The sequence below is a fragment of the Eubalaena glacialis genome, chromosome 8 (genome assembly GCF_028564815.1).
Source record: "Eubalaena glacialis isolate mEubGla1 chromosome 8, mEubGla1.1.hap2.+ XY, whole genome shotgun sequence".
Classification (NCBI taxonomy): domain Eukaryota; kingdom Metazoa; phylum Chordata; class Mammalia; order Artiodactyla; family Balaenidae; genus Eubalaena; species Eubalaena glacialis.
The window spans coordinates 56,734,612-56,748,001 of NC_083723.1; the positions used below are offsets into that span (position 1 = coordinate 56,734,612).

A 13,390-nucleotide genomic window follows, 5' to 3' on the forward strand; every position below is an offset into this window, starting at 1 on the left:
ATCCGAATGTGCCATTCAGAACAGAAAGTATTCTTCCAAAGTAAATTAAAAATGGGTATTGTGAGATTGTCTGATGTTAAGATCAAGAAACATATGAGGAGGTGCAATATAATTTTGTCTAAAATACAGTAAACACATAGGATCATTTTAACCAGTGATTCCTCTTTTTTAAAATTTCATAAGTTGATTCAATAAGACAATTTTAACAGTGAAAAGTCTTGCAGGGCAGGAATAGAGATGCAGACGTAGAGAACGGACATGTGGACACAGGGAGAGGGGGGCAGGTGGGATGAATTGGGAGACTGGGATTGATGTATGTGCACCGCCATTCGTAAAACAGATAGGTAGTGGGAACCTGCTGTATAGCACAGGGAGCTCAGCTTGGTGCTCTGTGGTGACCTCGATGGGTGGGATGGGGGTGGGGGTGGGAGGGAGGTCCAAGAGGGAGGGCATATATGTATACATATCGCTGATTCACTCTCTTGTGTAACAGAAACTAACACAACATTGTAAAGCAACTATACCCCAATAAAAAATTTTTAAAAAGAGTAAAAAGTCTTTGTAATAGAACAAAAACTCCATAAGAAAGAAAATTTCTTTGGTTTTAAAGATTTTTTTTTTGATATGGACCATTTTTAAAGTCTTTATTGAATTTGTTACAATATTGCTTGTGTTTTATGTTTTGGTTTTTTGGCCGAGAGGCATGTGGGATCTTAGCTCCCCCACCAGGGGTGGAACCCACACCCCCTGCACTGGAAGGCAAAGTCTTAACCACTGGACCACCAGCAAAGTCCCATAAGAACTAAAATTTCTTTACAGTATTTGGAATTTAAGGAAAAATGCTGCTTATATTTTTTTCCTGGGTTTTTGTTTAACACCTTTATTAATTTTAACCATATAAAGTAGGGTTAGGCCTCCTGTAAAAAAAAATTTTTTTTTTAAATCACACCTTTAGTGTTTAGGAAGAAATTATTTTGGTCCAAAGTTCCTTTTAGACAAGGTTATAGAAAAGCTTTGATTTATGGAGGAGCTTCAAGATGGCGGAAGAGTAAGACGCGGAGATTACCTTCCTCTCCACAAATAAATACATCTACATGTGGAACATCGCCTACAGAACACCTACTGAACACCGGCAGAAGGCCTCAGACCTTCCAAAAGGCAAGAAACTCCCCACGTACCTGGGTAGGGCAAAAGAAAAAAGAAAAAACAGAGACAAAAGAATAGGCACGGGACCTGCAACTCTGGGAAGGAGCTGTGAAGGAGGAAAAGTTTCCACACGCTAGGAAGCCCCTTCACTGGTGGAGACGGGGAGTGGCGGGGGGGGCAGCTTCGGAGCCACAGAGGAGAGCGCAGCAGCAGGGGTGCAGAGGGCAAAGGGGAGAGATTCCCGCACAGAGGATCAGTGCCGACCAGCACTCACCAGCCCGCGAGGCTTGTCTGCTCACCCGCCGAGGCAGGCAGGAGCTGGGAGCTGAGGCTCGGGATTCCGTTGGATCCCAGGGAGAGGACTGAGGTTTGCTGCGTGAACACAGCCTGAAGGGGCTAGTGCGCCACAGCTAGCCGGGAGGGAGTCCGGGAAAAAGTCTGGAGCTGCCGAAGAGGCAAGAGACTATTTCTTGCCTCTTTGTTTCCTGGTGCGCGAGGAGAGGGGATTAAGAACACTGCTTAAAGGAGCCCCAAAAACGGGCATGAGCCACGGCTATCAGCGCGGACCCCAGAGACGGGCATGGGACGCTAAGGCTGCTGCTGCCGCCACCAAAAAGCCTGTGTGCGAGAACAGGTCACTATCCACACCGCCACTCCTGGGAGCCGGTGCAGCCCGCCACTGCCAGGGTCCCGTGATCCAGGGACAACTTCCCCAGGAGAACACACAGAGCGCCTCAGTCTGGCGCAACGTCACGCTGGCCTCTGCCGCCGCAGGCTTGCCCCACATTCCATACCCCTCCCTCCCCCCGGCCTGAGTGAGCCAGAGCCCCCTAATCAGCCGCTCCTTTAAACCCGTCCTGTCTGAGCGAAGAACAGATGCCCTCAGGCGACCTACACGCAGAGGCGGGTCCAAACCCAAAGCTGAACCCCGAGAGCTGTGCGAACAAAGAAGAGAAAGGGAAATTTCTCCCAGCAGCCTCAGGAGCAGAGGATTGAATCTCCACAATCAACTTGATGTACCTGCATCTGTGGAATACCTGAATAGACAACGAATCATCCCAAATTGAGGAGGTGCACTTTGGGAGCAAAGATATATATATTGTTTTCCCTTTTTCTCTTTTTGTGAGTGTGTATGTGTATGCTTCTGTGTGTGATTTTGTTTTTACAGCTTTACTTTTACCATTTGTCCTAGGGTTCAGTCTGTCCAGTTTTTTTTGTTTATTACTTTAAAAAAATTTTTTCTTAATAATTATTTTTTATTTATTTTAATAACTTTATTTTATTTTATTTTATTGTACCTTCTTTCTTTCTTTCTTTCTTTCTTTCTATTTTTTCTCCCTTTTATTCTGAGCTGTGTGGATGAAAGGTGCTCCAGTCAGGCATCAGGGCTGTCCCTCTGAGGTGGGAGAGCCAAGTTCAGGAGACTGGTCCACAAGAGACCTCCCAGCTCCAAGTAATATAAAATGGCGAAAATCTCCCAGAGATCTCCATCTCAACGCCAAGACCCAGCTTCACTCAACGACCAGCAAGCTACAGTGCAGGACACCCTATGCCAAACAACTAGCAAGACAGGAACACAACCCCATCCATTAGCAGAGAGGCTGCCTAAAATCATAATAAGGCCACAGACCCCCCAAAACACACCACCAGACGTGGACCTGCCCACCAGAAAGACAAGATCCAGCCTCATCCACCAGAACACATGCACTAGTCCCCTCCACCAGGAAGCCTACACAACCCACAGAACCAACCTTAGCCACTGGGGACAGACACCAAAAACAACGGGAATTACGACCCTGCAGCCTGTGAAAAGGAGACCCCAAACACAGCAAGTTAAGCAAAATGAGAAGATAGAAAAACACACAGCAGATGAAGGAGCAAGGCAAAACCCCACAAGACGTAACAAATGAAGAGGAAATAGGCAGTCTACCTGAAAAAGAATTCAGAATAATGACAATAAAGATGATCCAAAATCTTGGAAACAGAATAGAGAAAATACAAGAAAAGTTTAACAAGGACCTAGAAGAACTAAAGAGCAAACAAACAGTGATGAACAACACAATAAATGATATTAAAAATTCTCTAGAAGGGATCAATAGCAGAATAACTGAGGCAGAAAAATGGATAAGTGACCTGGAAGATAAAATAGTGGAAATAACTACTGCAGACCAGAATAAAGAAAAAGGAATGAAAAGAATTGAGGACAGTCTCAGAGACCTCTGGGACAACATTAAACGCACCAACATTCGAATTATAGGGGTCCCAGAAGAAGAAGAGAAAAAGAAAGGGACTGAGAAAATATTTGAAGAGATTATAGTTGAAAATTTCCCTAATATGGGAAAGACCTAAATGTAAGGCCAGACACTATCAAACTCTTAGAGGAAAACATAGGCAGAACACTCTATGACATAAATCACAGCAAGATCCTTTTTGACCCACCTCCTAGAGAAATGGAAATAAAAACAAAAATAAACAAATGGGACCTAATGAAACTTTAAAGCTTTTGCACAGCAAAGGAAACCATAAACAAGACCAAAAGACAACCCTCAGAATGGGAGAAAATATTTGCAAATGAAGCAACTGACAAAGGATTAATCTCCAAAATTTACAAGAAGCTCATGCAGCTCAATAACAAAAACAAACAACCCAATCCAAAAATGGGCAGAAGACCTAAATAGACATTTCTCCAAAGAAGATATACAGATTGCCAACAAACACATGAAAGGATGCTCAACATCATTAATCATTAGAGAAATGCAAATCAAAACTACAATGAGATATCATCTCACACTGGTCAGAATGGCCATCATCAAAAAATCTACAAACAATAAATGCTGGAGAGGGTGTGGAGAAAAGGGAATGCTCTCGCACTGTTGGTGGGAATGTAAATTGATACAGCCACTATGGAGAACAGTATGGAGGTTCCTTAAAAAACTGAAAATAGAACTACCATATGACCCAGCAATCTCACTACTGGGCATATACCCTGAGAAAACCATAATTCAAAAAGTGTCTTGTACCAAAATGTCCATTGCAGCTCTATTTACAATAGCCAGGACATGGAAGCAACCTAAGTGTCCATCAACAGATGAATGGATAAAGAAGATGTGGCACATATATACAATGGAATGTTACTCAGCCATAAAAAGAAACGAAACTGAGTTATTTGTAGTGAGGTGGATGGACCTAGAGTCTGTCATACAGAGTGAAGTCAGAAAGAGAAAAACAAATACTGTATGCTAACACATATATATGGAATCTAAGAAAAAAAAAACAAAGTTCATGAAGAACCTAGGGGCAAGACGGGAATAAAGACGCAGACCTACTAGAGTATGGACGAGGATATGGGGAGGGGGAAGGGTAAGCTGTGACAAAGTGAGAGAGTGGCATGTACATATATACACTGCCAAACGTAAAATAGATAGCTAGTGGGAAGCAGCCGCATAGCACAGGGAGATCAGCTCGGTGCTTTGTGACCACGTAGAAGGGTGGGATAGGGAGGGTGGGAGGGAGGGAGACGCAAGAGGAAAGAGATATGGGAACATATGTATATGTATAGCTGATTCACTTTGTTATAAAGCAGAAACTAACACACCATCGTAAATCAATTATACTCCAATAAAGATGTTAAAAAAAAAAAAAAGAAATAATGTGAGACAGTTAAAGACCAGATAATGCAGAGCCTTGAATTTCAATATGTCCTCCAGTGTCCCATAGGCAACAGAGAACTATTAGAAAGAATATAAAGTTTCAGTTACACTAGATGAATAAGTTCTAGAGATCCTCAAAAAAAAAAAAAAGAAAAGCAAAGCTTTGATTTATTTCATATATGTTTCAATATTTTGACTGATATTAAATAAAAACTTCAAAACAAAAGAGGTGACAAAGAAGATTATATATTATTATTATTAATAATATTAATATTATTATTATAAATTTTCATTTACTTTCTGAATTTACTCAACGCTACTTCTGCAGCTTAGAAAAACTTTTTGACATATAGTTATTTTCCCAGTATTACTCATCTGTGAGGAATCCTAAAAATTCTTAAACCAACGTTCACATTTTTAGAAAAGGAAATTAAAGTTCCAGGAATTAAAAGGTGAAGCATGACTCTAAACATCTACTTAAATGCCAAGTCAAGATTAGAGCAAAGATTCCTAATTCCTGTTTCAGTCTTCATTTAAAGTGAAAAATAAAGGTAAAAGCAATGTCCAGAGATCTTGAGTATCTGAAGAACAACATTTAAAGCTGGGGAAACAGAAGTGGGTAAATAGTTGCCCTCATGGGACTCGCGTTCTAGTGCGTGAGACAGACAAACCAGTGTCAAGACTGAACTCTGGTAACAACTAGTTTTCTGTACACTGACTCATCTTTTCCTCTAGCCATAATTCCTTCCTGGAGAGCCTCAAATCCTTACCCTGGGCTTCTCTCTCTCACTGCCCTGTGGACTTTGTTCTGTCAAGTGGCTTCTGTTCACCTGCTTGCAGATGAGTTCAAGATGCCACACCCAGTCTAACCCATACAAGCTGCCTAAGTTACTGCAGCTGCTTAAAATAACTTCACTTGAATCCCCAATTTCACTTCACAGCCAACAAAACCAAAACCAAACATATTCTCCCTCAAAACTGACTTCCTATTTTCAATTTCCCCATTCCTATTCCTACTATTATTATTCTCCAGAATTCTCAGTCCTAATTAACTCACCTGTGGCTCCCATTATCTAGTCAGTCTCTATATCCTATGTGTATTAGTCAAGGTTCTCCAGAGAAACAAAGATTTATTATAAGAGATTGGCTCACACAATATGCGGGCTGGTGAGTCCAAAATCTGCAGAGAGTTCATTGATGTTCCAGTTCGTGTGTCAAGGCCAGCAAGCTGCTATAAAATCAGGAAGAACTAAGGTTCCAGTGTGAAGGCTGTCAGACAGAATTCTCTCTCATGTGGGGGAGGTGAGACTTTTGTTCTACTCAGGCCTTCAACAAACTGCATGAGGCCCAGTCATATTATAGAGGTTCAATCTGCTTTACTCAGTTTACAGATTCAAATTTTAATCTTATCAAAAAACACCCTCAGAGAAACACCCAGAGTAATGTTTGACCAAATATCTCGGCACCCAGTGGCTCAGTCAAATTGACACAAAAAATTAACCATCACGCTACGGTTTTACTTTTCAAAAGTTCCACACTCTTTTCTCTATTCTCATTCTCACTACCATTATCTCAGTTCAGGTCCTTATGCTCTCCTACTGGTTTCCAGCAGAAGGATGTAAAACAGCCCCCTCCCATCCTTTATAGTTCAGATATCACTGGGTATGCTGTGGATACACTTATTATCAAAAATGTTGTTTTCATCATATCATTCTTGTTCTATTCCTTAACTCACAATGGCATCTTACTCTAAATAGATCCAATTCTTTTCCTTATAATGTATTGTTCTGTATAATCCAGCCCTACCTGCCTCACTGACCTGTTTCTTCCATCAATCTCCTAAACCAGAACTTACATTATAAGTGGCCAATAGTAAAGTATGTTCTTCACTCATCAATGCCCTTTCTCTACTCAACATACTCTCCTTTTCTGGAAAGCACTGTGCATTCTTCTCAGCCTACCCCAATCCCATCTACCTGCTAAGATTTGTCTCCAGCTTCAACTCCTTTTTGAAGTTTTCCTAATTCTACAAACCATATAAATATCTTTTAATTTTCTAAACCTCATATGCATTTAAGCTAAACAGAACCATTGTTACTCTAAACTACTCTGTCTTGTACTCTGTTTTATTTCTGTTGTACATTCCTCTCTCCCTAGTCCCCAATCTCACCCTATGGCCTCCAAATACATACCTTCTATTTATCTTGGGCTGAAAATCTTTGAATCTGTGATGTGTAAAGCAATGGATATACAAAGAGGTACTACTCTCAAGAACCTTACAGTTTCATGTGAGAGATAGATAATTATTCAAATAATTATGGAGCAATGTACTGCATGCTATAACAAAGGTACAAAGCTCTAAGAGAATACAGGTAATTTAACAGAGGGAAAATCTAAACTGTAGAATCTAAATAGTAGAACAATGTGGTAGGGGATAAATTTAACAGGAGGAGGAGTGGAAAAGGCATTTCAAAAACAGAATAACCAATGAAAAGGAATAGAGACACTGAAAAAATATATATATATATGTAACGAGACATTTACCAAAATGATAAATATACTGGTATAAAGGATCAGAACCCAGGCAAAGAATGGCTGAAAAACAAGAGATTAAATTCAGCAGAAGAATAACTGAGTATTAGGTAGAGCCCCAGAAGCAAAAACATGTCTGTAATACTGAGAATGCTAAGTCCGCAACTTGAGTGGGCCCAAGGAGAATCAGCACGGCTGGAGGATGGAGCCAAGCCACTTCTAACCGAGGCAGCTGGCAGTCCCTAAAGCATAGGTGAAATGCTGTTCATTCCTTATCCATGATCCTAAACAACAAAGATTTTCCATAACTCATTTGGCAATAAATCTAAGCTCATCTAGCAACAAAAACTGGCCTAGAAAGACATGAGGTTATTTATTGTCTTCATCTCATTTAGCATTAATATCTATGAATTTCACTGCAGGAATATTAATTGTTTTTATTATGAGTAGCTGTTCCAGATCCCATTAAAGCTGACATGACATGTAACACTGAGTATGTGCTCCATACTACCTTTTTTAAATCTTATAAATTCACAGTTCCAAAACATACCTGGCCCCTAGGGTTTTGGATAAGATTCTATGGACCTTAGATTTTGAGATTCCACAGAACCACTCAGATACACACAGGGATCCATCATCCAAAAAAAGGTTTCAGAGTGCATGAAAGATCCATTTAGAATGGTTTTGTTAAACGCAGGATAAGTTTTCAGTGCCATACACATTCTATTATTGCGCACTTCTGTTATCAGTGGCAAAGTTTATTTTATTTATATTTAAATAATATTAGTTAAAAACAAAAATAAACTGCCAATCATGAACTCTTAAATCAACTTTTTTCCTCCCCTTATAATGCCAAGAATACCAGAAAAAAACTTGTAAAACAACATTCTCTTTGCCTCCTATAACCTTAATAGATAGTTTCCTGGAATTGTCTATTCAAATAGAAAATTAATTTCCATGCACAGCTGGAAATACCACATTGGCAGGCAAGAAAAACATCAAAAACCAGTAGATTAAATAAAAAGTGGAAGAACTACAAAGACTCGACAAAATAGAACTTGCTCAGTAAGATGGTCATATGACAAAAGCTTTTCGTCTGTTTATTTAATATATGAATACATCTTTTAAAGTAAAGTAGCAATAATCAAGGAAGCTCTGGATCCAGAAAAACAATTAGGGGATTATATCATTCAAGAAGTTTTTCTAGTGTTGTATGAAAGGAGAAAAGCTTAGCAATCCTCTTGCCAGGGATGAAAGAGGTCCTTGGGCCTGCACAACACATGGTTAAGACATAGCCACCTACTTTGTGGCATCTAACCATGTTTTTTTGTTGTTGTTGTTTTTTCTACTTTGGGATGATGGAAAAGTTCTGAAGACGGATATTGGTGATGGTTGCACAATAATGTGAAGGCATTTAATGCCACTAAAGTGTATACTCAAAAAGGGTTAAAATGGTAAATTTTATGATATATATTTTACTATAATAGAAAAATAATTTCAATAATATACAAAAAGCTCTTATCAATCAGTAACAAAAGAGAACAATCTAAAAGAAAAATGGGCAAAGGGCACAAACAAATTCAGAATAGGGGAAGAAATTCTAGCATTTATGTGGAAAAAAATGTTCAAAATTACTACAAGTCAAGAAAACAAGTAAAAATGACTACAGACTATCATGTTTAACTTTCAAATTAGCAGAGATTTTAAAGATTGAGAATTTAAAAAAGAAAAGAAGTACTTTTGTCTACCCATCGACAAGATCAGGCTCTGGTTTTCAATCTCCCTCCATTGCCTTGGACCTAATGGGTATTCCTCTTTGTACTGACAGCGATCAGGAAAAAGCAAGCTCATGGTGCCATCTGGGGACTACTCCCTGATGCTGTAACTGACTCAGGAAATGACTTGTGTGGCCAATATTCAACTAATAACCATACTAAACCAAATAATACACTTTACACAAACACTTTAAAAACAAAAGAAGGAAAGACAGAAAACAGAACAGTACCTTCAGGAACTGCCACACAGAAAGGCAAACAAGAAACAGCAACAACATGGGAAGAACAAAACTCCACGTGGCATCCAGCCAGTGGGACCCCTTGGTCCTGTTGCCTCGATTCTCAGATAGTCAGAGAAAAATTTAAAAAAAAAACAAACCTCCATCAGCTCTTAGTGCAGAACCGACACTTTGTAAATAGCAACAGGGAGAAAGTTCAATAAAAATAAATGTGTTACGAAAGCAAGATAGAGAAAAACATTCTACATGAACTTTATCACTGCACAACTTCCTAATGAGTGAAAGGTTGAGTTCAAGACACCAGGAACATTTCCAGATAAAGCATAATAGATTTCCAAAGTGGCATAGTTTGTTATAAAACATGGAGCTACATCTCTATTATCTTTGGCAAACAATCCCAAAATATCTTGTACTTCGGTAAATCTGAAGGGATATCCCACAAGCAAAGTGAGGGATCAATTTAAGTGTTTGAATATTTATTCTCCATAGAGGGGAAGGTAAGTGACTGGCAAAATACCCGGCACAAAACAAGAGCTTAATAAATATTTGTGGAACTGAACTGAAACAAGTGGTAGAAGTTAGTAAAATTACCTGCATCTATTGATGAAATATATCAGGTTATTGTTCCAACTTTCCACCTGACTGAACCTACGAAAAATAACTGGGCTTATCGATAGAGAGAGGTTCTGTTCTTTTCCACTTGTTATCACAAGTACCAACCACCCCCCAGGCAAGGTGCTCAGAGGCTCAGTGAAGGCTCATCTTCCCCAGAATCAACATCTTTGACCCAATTCCTTCTGATAAAAATATAGAAATTTTAAAGTATGGGGCAGAGAATGTATAAGATGTATAGGTGATCCAAACAAAATTCTAACAAGAGAGAGACTTGTTTGTTGATAGATAAGCTACCTCTAGGAGACCCACTCAAATCAACTGGGAGTCAGCCTCTTTCAATTTCCTCATCTGAAAAATGGGAGGACTCAATCAATAGTTTTCAAGCTTCTACAACTGCTACTCATACTGAAAAATACATTTCATATCAAGTGCACTATGCATATTTATACATATATAGAAAAATGCTTTTCTATATAAAAACATCAGTTTTGCAAATTAACCCTTAAATCTTACAATGTGGGTGCACTCTGGTATGTTGTAGTGTATTTTATTCTATTTCATTGTTTACCTGCAACCACTAAATTGATTTCATGGGACACTAATAGTTCATGACATGCAGTTTGGAAAACACTGGACTAGATGATTCTTTCCAATTCATTAAGTGAAAAATCATGATATAATCCCTGCAACATCTTTGCCTTCCCTTCTTCTTCACAGTAAATACTCGTGATCCTTTCCACTCAAACGGCTTTAAAAGCGATTTTCCCAGGGTGCATGAATACTGCCAAACCCGACAGCAGAAGCAAGCCACAGGGATTCTGCAATAAAAAATCAAACATCTACCAAAGGAACCCCCTTCTACTCATAGCGAAGTACATTTGAATCTTTGTAAACCATCAGGCAACAGCTAAATCAGGCAAAAGTCAAAATGATACTCATGCAGTGGCAGCAAACCACATAAATCTTGATTTTAATTAAATAAAAGATATTTCAAAGTAGTTGCATTCTCCCTTCCAAGCTATAGAATTTGTTTCCTGAAATAAGGATATTCTGACTTTCTAGAATAGCATCTATTGTCACTTTTGTAGATTTTCTTAATTGGCTGCCTTCTGCTGCAACACCCCCACCTCATCCCACCTCCTTTCCACCATCTTTAGTAATGCCCCAGACTAGTGGTGTGTAGGAATCTCTTGTGAAAAATGAGCTTGCTTTGAGTAAAACAATTCTTCTCGATCACAATTGGAGTTATTTCAGTATATAGCTGGGGAAAGGCCTTGTTTACTTCTCATTATAGCTTAAAAACCACCTAAAACATCACCTCTGCAAAGGTATTACAGTCTTGACATGGAATCCTAACAGTATCATTTGTGCTTGTCAATGATTTCAAGATGCTTTATTCTAAATCTTCTCTTGGTTTCTAAGTCTACAGGGTAAAGAAGAAATAAGTTCTTCTTCATAATTTATAATAACATAAATTATATTTATATTATAATTTATAATAAATTATAAAAATATTTTAATCATTATAGTTTATAAAATAAAATGCAAAGCCTCCAAGTTTTAAGTTTAAAAAGCATTTCAGTTCATAGATATCAGACAAATGCTAATGTCAAAAACTTATGTCCATTGTAGTCCTATAATCAAAGCATTCTCTGTATTTTCCAAACTTGGCAAGACATATTTTTATTTTTAAGTTTTGAACTACTAATTCTGGAGGGAAAACAAACACCATTAACTTCCTCTTCAGTCACTAGCTGCCTGTGCCATGTGTTTTTATCGCTTCCTGCCACAAGGAAATACATTTGGAACAAAGAAAGATATTCAAAAGAGAGTTCTCTAGGTTAATCTAAAATCATTCTTTCAGGAATTGAGAAAGAGTGTAAACATATTTCAGTAATGGCACAGGATGATAAAACTACTCAGAAAACCTTCACATTTCTTTATTACATGACTTCATCTAATGCTCAAAACAGGTCTGCAAAGATTATTTGATGAATAAACTGTTAAGTTAGGTAACTTTTCTTCACCCACACAGCTAATAAAAAGCAGAAGCAGAATTTAAATCCATTCTGTTTCATACCTAACCTCATGGTGAACACTATATCACACTGTTCTCCCTATGAGCCTTTTGATCAAATTGTAGGTTTTTACTTTATCCTATTTGTCCAAACCATCATAGTTTTTTGTATATGTGTGGTGGGGAAAGTGATCAATAGAGGCTGTAGATGATGATAAGAACACGAGGACTGATTTACCATTTTACAGCTAAGTTGTGTTCAACAGTGATTTACTGAGTCCTAGGTACCAGGTAGTACACTAAATACTGGGGATCCTAAACAGAGGTACAAATTATAGCTCATGCCCTAAGGAGACCGTAAGAATTTTAGTAAAAGCTGTCCTAGTCTGCTCAAGCTGCTATAACAAAATACCATAGACTGAGTGTTTTAAACAACATAAATTCATTTCTCACAGTTCAAGATGAAGGTGCTGGCAGATTTGGTGTCTGATGAGGGCCCTCTTCCTGGTTTGCAGATGTGCCTTCTAGCTGTGTGTTCACATGGCCTTTCTTGGGTATATGCTCATGGAGAGAGAAATCTCTCTCTCCTTCTTCCTCTTCTTATAGGGGACTAATGCCATCATGAGGGTCTATCCTTTATGATGTAATGTAAACCTAATTATCTCCAAAGCCCACCCCCCTCTAAATCTCATCACACTGGGGACTAGGGCTTCAGTATATAAATTTTCAACATATGAACTTCAATATATGAATGGGCTTCAACATATAAATTTCAGCCCGTAACAGGAACCGAACAGGAAAACAAATAATCTCAATTACTTTGATACATGTAATTCCAAAAACATTATCACTTAATTGCATTTAACAAATATTTATTGATAGTGAAAGGAAAGTAAATTTTTGACAGTGGATAAAAATCTATGAGATAGATAATATTCTCTACATTATACAAATGAAGAAACAGGCTCAGAGATGATAATTTGTCCAAGATCAAAAAGTGAGGAAGCGAGGGATTTACATGTGAATCTACCTAGCTTCAAAACCCAGCCGCTTTCCATTGGAGCAGGAGGGCTGTAACCAAGGACAACAGCCTCCCTCACTGGCTCTCCTAGGGTGTGCATAGCATGGCCTTCCCTGGCAAGAAAGAGAGTAGCCTCAGAAGCCAGGTACAAACACACATAGCACATACAATCCCTCTTTATCAGAGGTGACTAAAGCCTGAATGCTGGTACAATAAAAGCAGGTCAGGGAACTGATTAAGAGCACATATCCTGGACCAGCCTGTCCCACCTGGAAAAAGAGAACATTCCACCCAGGATGACAGTAGATCCACCAATTTCATGGCCAAACATACTACGACTATAATTCTCAAAAAATATTTCATAATGCTGAGTAACAGGAGAATAAAAATGCATA

General features: G+C 38.7%; 1 protein-coding gene and 1 non-coding gene across 8 annotated transcripts in view; one reads left to right on the plus strand and one right to left on the minus strand.

Moving 5' to 3' along the window:
• HDAC9 (histone deacetylase 9) overlaps nucleotides 1-13,390 on the minus strand; it is a 1,013,429-nt gene that overhangs the window by 906,130 nt on the left and 93,909 nt on the right. The gene's annotated exons all lie outside the window — the stretch shown is intronic.
• LOC133097078 (U6atac minor spliceosomal RNA) lies at nucleotides 8,535-8,657 on the plus strand. Its single transcript, XR_009701953.1, has one exon. It is a non-coding gene; the product is annotated as a U6atac minor spliceosomal RNA (small nuclear RNA).